Below are 7,409 nucleotides of genomic sequence, written 5' to 3'. Positions count from 1 at the left end.
TAGCTCTTCCTCTTAATGAGAAAGGAAACAATTTCAATTTAATAATATCACCATCTACATCTTTATACTTTTGCATTTCACACAATTCAACAAAATTATTGAGATGGGCAGCAGCATCATCAGAACTAACACCGAGAAAATTGATCTCGCATAACAAGATTCAAGAAAGCAGGTTTAATTTCAAAGAATTCCGCTGTAGTAGCAGGTGGAGCAATAGGTGTGCATAGGAAATCATTATTATTTGTGGTTGTGAAGTCACACAACTTAGTATTTTCAGGGGTGGCCATTTTAGCAGTAGTAAATAAAGCAAACTAGATAAAATAAATGCAAGTAACTAATTTTTTTTTGTGTTTTTGATATAGAGTGCAAGACAATAAATAAAGTAAAACTAGCAACTAATTTTTTTTGTGTTTTGATATAATGCAGCAAACAAAGTAGTAAATAAAATAAAGCAAGACAAAAACAAAGTAAAGAGATTGGGAAGTGGAGACTCCCCTTGCAGCGTGTCTTGATCTCCCCGGCAACGGCGCCATAAAAAGAGCTTGATGGCGTGTAACTCACACGTTCGTTGGGAACCCCAAGAGGAAGGTATGATGCGCACAGCAGCAAGTTTTCCCTCAGAAAGAAACCAAGGTTTATCGAACCAGTAGGAGTCAAGAAGCACGTTGAAGGTTGATGGCGGCGGGATGTAGTGCGGCGCAACACCATAGATTCCGGCGCCAACGTGGAACCTGCACAACACAACCAAAGTACTTTGCCCCAACGAAACAGATGAGGTTGTCAATCTCACCGGCTTGTCTGTAACAAAGGATTAACCGTATTGTGTGGAAGATGATTGTTTGCAAGAAAACAAGTAAAGAACAAGTATTGCAGCAGATTTGTATTTCAAGTATAAAAGAATGGACCGGGGTCCACAGTTCACTAGAGGTGTCTCTCCCATAAGATAAAAGCATGTTGGGTGAACAAATTACAGTCGGGCAATTGACAAATAGAGAGGGCATAACAATGCACATACATGTCATGATAAGTATAGTGAGATTTAATTGGGCATTACGACAAAGTACATAGACCGCCATCCAGCATGCATCTATGCCTAAAAAGTCCACCTTCAGGTTATCATCCGAACCCCTCCAGTATTAAGTTGCTAACAACAGACAATTGCATTAAGTATGGTGCGTAATGTAATCAACAACTACATCCTTAGACATAGCATCAATGTTTTATCCCTAGTGGCAACAGCACATCCACAACCTTAGAACTTTCTGTCACTGTCCCATATATCAATGGAGGCATGAACCCACTATCGAGCATAAATACTCCCTCTTGGAGTTAAGAGCAAAAACTTGGCCAGAGCCTCTACTAATAACGGAGAGCATGCAAGATCATAAACAACACATAGGTAATAACTTGATAATTAACATAACATAGTATTCTCTATCCATCGGATCCCGACAAACACAACGTATAGTATTACAGATAGATGATCTTGATCATGTTAGGCAGCTCACAAGATCCAACAATGAAGCACAATGAGGAGAAGACAACCATCTAGCTACTGCTATGGACCCATAGTCCAGGGGTGAACTAATCACTCATCACTCCGGAGGCGACCATGGCGGTGAAGAGTCGTCCGGGAGATGAATCCCCTCTCCGGCAGGGTGCCGGAGGAGATCTCCAGAATCCCCCGAGATGGGATTGGCGGCGGCTGCGTCTCAGTAAGGTTTTCCGTATCGTGGCTCTCGGTACTGGGGGTTTCGCGACGGAAGCTTTAAGTAGGCGGAAGGGCAACACGGGGGGCCACACGAGGGCCCCACACCATAGGTCGGCGCAGCCAGGGCTTGGGCCGCGCCGCCCTAGTGTGGCGGCGCCTCGTGGCCCCACTTCGACTCCTCTTCGGTCTTCTGGAAGCTTCGTGGCAAAATAGGACCCTGGGCGTTGATTTCGTCCAATTCCGAGAATATTTCGTTACTAGGATTTCGAAACCAAAAACAGCAGAAAACAAGAATCGGCTCTTCGGCATCTTGTTAATAGGTTAGTTCCGAAAATGCACGAATATGACATAAAGTGTGCATAAAACATGTAGATATCATCAATAATGTGGCATGGAACATAAGAAATTATCGATACGTCGGAGACGTATCATCGCCCCCACCACAAGGCTTGGAAAGTCCCCATCACGTGGTGCTTGACGATATGCCAACACATGGTGTAGAACCTGTCAGAGAAACAATTAGGAGCCTTGTCCAGTTCCTATTTAATGCCCCACACCTCCTCTTTTGTGAAAGGCATCCCAAAATCGACAGGTCATGCGATTGCATCCCTAGGAAATCGAAGTCCATAGTAAATCCACACTCCGGGGAGGAACCCCAGAGATTTCCATAGACGGAGTCCACATCGTTGACCTTCTCATCTTGGTCCGAAACGAGCACCCCATCCAACGTTAGTTGCACGATGATCTTCTTGTGACGTCGATGGCCGGCATGCAAGTGAAAATTTTGGTGCATGCATCTTCCTCAGAGAGCCACATGATTATGGATATCTACCTAGCAACAATCCGCTCCAACGAGGCAAGACCAAGGAATTTGCGCTTGAGGAGCAACCTGAAACCATGCTCTTCCTGAGAGAGCTCCCTAGATTCTATGGCGATGTCAAGTATGAGAATGAGTTCATTGGCTAGAAGTGATGAGGTCTAAGACCCCGTTTGTGGCCCGATCTTGCGGTTGACCCGAAATCCAAAGGGAAAGAGAGGGAGAGCGCGAAGAACACGAGGAACTCACGCACGCACACCAACCCGATACAATCGATACTTACCCCCGTGGCTCGATGGACCACGCCAATAGAATAAACCCGGAAGAGACGCGCGGTAGAATTCCGAGGTGAGAGATCGGTGAGGGAGATGAATCAAGGAGTGGGAGAGAGAGTGGGTAGCACTAGAATCTCACACACCAAATCCATACATCCAACAAGGGTAGCCTAGATACAAAGGGGATGAAACCCTAGGGAGACAAAGGTCATATCCATGTCTAAGCCTAAATCTTGTCTAAGGAGCTAAGGGGGTGACCTAGTTGCTTATATAGGCATACAAGGAAGCTTGGGTCGAACAGGTAAGTGGTGGACCGACTCGGGCCGTTCCGGTCGAGTCGAACCCGTGCAACCCGGTTTGGGATCCGGTCAGACCGGGCCTGTGACCGGGTGGTCCGGTCCTGGGTCCGGTCGACCGGGCGCCAACCGGGAACTAGCGAAGTTTCCGGTCGCCTTCCGGTACGAGGCAGGGAATCCGCTTGGGCGCCCGGTTGACCGGGCTCGGGACCAGATGACCCGGTTGTGGGTCCGGTCTGACCGGGTCCTGGACCGGCCAGGCTGGGCCTCTTCCTCCCGCCTCTTCTTCCTCTTCCTTCTTCTCTTCTTTCCTTGCACCATGGGAGTTCATTCTCTCTTGGTCCTTGTCGATGTCGGCACCTATAGACACAATGATGATAGGCATGAGGTAGCATACCATTCAAGTTGGTGTTGAGGTCGACCATAGAGAGGAAAGAGTTCACCTTGACATATATGGCGGGGTTTTGTGTTGTTGGTCCACTTGGGGGACTCCGTGGCCATGGTGTAGCGTCGACGATAGGCGGGGCTGCACTTGACGGTCTTGAGGTGGAGGTGTCCGAAAGCCACCCCGCATCATCTCCCCCCCCTTGGGGAAGAGTCGTCCTCGACTCTTGTTCCTCCTCATCGATGATGTAGTCCATGACGGTTCTCCCATGTTGTGGTAGAGGGATAAAGTCTCGGTCGAAGAAGAACTTGGGGAAAAACAACTTGCAAATGGAAAGCTTGTGGATGCCAATTTTGTGATCGGCGAACAAGAGGCTCTTAAGCAAATACGAAGCATCAAGTCGTTTCTCCAAGAGGCATTTGGCAAAAATGGGAACCAAAAGAGTGTGGATGTATCCAAAATGTGGTAGGGCAAAAATTTGTGCATGTAAGAGTTGTAAGGTGTCAAAAGTGTGTGGTGTAGCATTGTCCCAAACAAGTGGAACAAACAAAAGGCAAGTGTCGGCGGCAAAATTTGGGGCAAAATTGTTATGTGCAATGGAAAAACAATGGAGACTTCGAACTTGGGAGAGCATGGTTGGCTTGAGCCGAGTATGAGTGTCCTCAAGTGTGAAAGAATCCATTGCAATTGCCAAAGATGAAATGAGAAATCCAAAGAAGAGCAACTTTTTGTGTGACATGTAGCACAAGGTGCATAAGGTGTCTCTCTTATGTATGACATGGTCCTTGAGAATCTCGGAGTGTATGATGATATCATCACGACATACAACAACCATTGTGCCAACAAGATGTGTCAAGATATGTTGCATAAGAAGCAAAAGAGGTGACGAGGAATTGGACCAAACCGGAAACTCGACAAGGCAAGTCGGAAACACACGAGGGCGAAGGCTTGTGGGAACATACCCTTTGGTGTGGTTCCCGCGGGTGAGGTCCTTGTTGGGGTAGCTCTCAATTGCGCGTTTCGTCAACTCATGTTCCGTGGCGGTGGTAGCGGTCGTCCGTGTACCTACACATGGAAGAAGCAAAACAAAAAGCGTGTGTGCATGGTAGAGGAACACATCATCCATCATGATGGTCCAAGTCTTGTGCACATCACCATTAGTGTCAATCAAGATAGTATGGAATGCATGGCGATGGTGCATATGGCAAGAAGGTGCATTCATGGCATGTGGTAACTCATGATCATCAAAAAGTGAGAAGGCTATGGGGGCCATCTCGTGGACAATGAAATAAGCATTCTTGCATACCAAGCATAAGAAAGAGAAATTGTTCGCAATCTTGGATGCAAGGATCATGGAAGAATGTAAACATTTGGGGCAAAGCATGCGGAAGCTAATGTCATCCTTGTCATTATCATTGCAAGCAATACATGGTAAAGAGCAAGTGATCGACATATTGCAATCAATGGTGGAAAAATTGAAACTCTCATAGCATGGCATGGTCATGGTATCACAAGCATTCACTTCCACATGATCAACGATGTTATCAAGCAAAGTATCGCATGGGAAAATGAAAGTAGCATGTGACGTAGCAAATGTATCATCAAGATCATGCATGCACTCATAAGTCATCATGTCCACTAGTGGGATCATGGCATCATCAACACCTATGTTGTTACCTTTGTAGGCCGACTCATTTGAGGTAGGTGTTGTGGAAGTAGGAGGATCCATGTGGTCGACATGTCCGTCTTGGAGCAAGCATGGTGAGATATCATCATCTTCATGCACCATGTACATCGTCTCCATGATCGGGAACTCGTCCTCCGGGGAACCTAGTGCAACATAAGAAGACACAAACGAGGGAGAGGTTAAGGTGTTAGCCAAAGCGATGTCCTCCGTGGACCTATCATCTACCTCTCTCAACTCACTTAGTGTATCACTCATGTCCTCCAAACGGAAGCACTCAAACTCACATATGGGGTGGAAGTCACTCAACTCACTATCACTCTCACTCAAGTGGGCTAAGTGGCTCTCATGCTCACATGGGATTGGTACCAACTCATCGATCAAGCATATAGGAGTAGGCTCGACTTTCTCATCTCCATGCGCCTCCTTGGTTGAAGGGAAGTTCCCATGCTCAACCATCTCAACTCCATCCGCCTCCGTAGGTGAAGGGAGAATCCCATGCTCACCCTGCTCAACTCCCTCGCCTCCTAAGTCGTCCGCAAGTGGCGGCATCTTGGAGACTTGTGTATTGAGCTCGTCGAAGTAGAGCTTCTTGGCGCTTGGCGTTGTGCATTGCCATGCCATGTGACCTTTTGCCTTGCACACCTCACATAGGAGATTGGGACATTCCCGTGGAGGATGACCTTGTTGCTTGCACTTGTAGCATCGGAGTCCATAGGCGTATGGCGAAGTAGGGGCCATTGTGGTGGTGGCACAAGAGGTAGAAGTCGCCTTATGAGGAAGGCCCTCTTGATGTGCCCTCTCCATCCTTGGAGTGGTAGACACCCTAAGATGGTGTTTGTCGCCTTCATGTCGAGGCTCTCGTAGTCGTGCTTCATCACCATGTCTTGATGAGTGTCGTCGAAGATCCTTGGGGGATGTTGGTCGATGGCGATCATGAAGTGACTTGTGGCGGTGAAGCTCATGTGGTGACGTATGTCGATGTAGACCATGAGGTGGTAGTGGTCGACGACTATCATGAGATGGTGTGAGTCGATGACGGTCCTTGCCATGCCGAGATGATGGCTCATGCGACTTGGCATGTTGCTTGCGGCGCCTTGTGGAGCTTGGAGAAGAGTGTCGATGACGATCATGTTGTGGACGCTCTTGATGCTCCATATGATGTACTTGAAGTCGACGATCTTGTGCATAAGCACTCTCATGGTGGCGCCTAGTGGAGCTCGGAGAAGTGTGTCGATGACGCTCATGATGGGGACGCTCTTGATGATCCATATGATGGTGCCCTCGTGGAGGTCCTCTATCTTCATATGTAGCTCCATTGGCCAAGTAGGTGACTAGGTGAGGCTCCGCCATGGTGTCGATGTCGTAGGCGTGGCGTTGCTCCACCATGTCGTCCATGCTTGATGAGCCATTGTCGATGTAGAGCTCGTCGAAGTCGTCCTCAAGGTGGTGCTCCACCATGTCGTCCATGTCGATGATGCTTGGGGAGCCATGGTCGTTGTCGAGCTCCTCGATGTCGGAGATGTCGGTGATGCTTGGGGAGCCATAGTCGGAGTAGAGCTCCACATGTTCCTCCACATCCGCGGTGCTTGAAGAGGAATCCTCCTCGAAGTTCTCCGTGTACTCCTCCGTATCTTCATCTTCGCTATCCATGTTAGCACGATGGTATCTATATGGTGTATGTTAGTGGAAGAACGCTACCTCGCAACCTTACCGTGGTATGACAAGATTGGGGTGATCCAACAAACCGAGAGTTAGAACAATTGTATCGGGCACTCACACAAAAGCACACGCAAAAGCTAGCAAATATGGTGTTAGGTGAGTATGGTGGAAAGCCAAAAGACGAAATCCAAAATCAAGTGTATTGTCAAGAGTGGGTGAAATCCAAAAATTCAAATGTCAAAGCGATGATCACTATAAACACGGAAAAGATGTGGAACACACACACGAGATAAGCGGGGTTAGTGCAACCAAAAGTGAGCGGAAAAGTGTATGTAAGGGTGCTCGGCGTCACACTAACACAAGGAGAGGCAAAGCTTCGGTTGCAAATGGAGAGACAACTAGATTCGCACGCGGCCTCTCTTCTCTTTTCTCTCTTTTGCTTAAAAGCTTTTTCTCTTTTTGTATTTGGTGGCACTTGCACTCTTTTGTATCTATGGTGGCACTTGCACTCTTTTGTATGTATGATGGCACTTGCACTCTTTTTGTGCTTTTCTTTCTTTTTCACGCTCTATGTTAGCG

Source organism: Lolium rigidum, chromosome 4 (assembly GCF_022539505.1).
Source record: "Lolium rigidum isolate FL_2022 chromosome 4, APGP_CSIRO_Lrig_0.1, whole genome shotgun sequence".
Taxonomy (NCBI): domain Eukaryota; kingdom Viridiplantae; phylum Streptophyta; class Magnoliopsida; order Poales; family Poaceae; genus Lolium; species Lolium rigidum.
Note: the sequence above shows the minus strand (reverse complement) of the source record.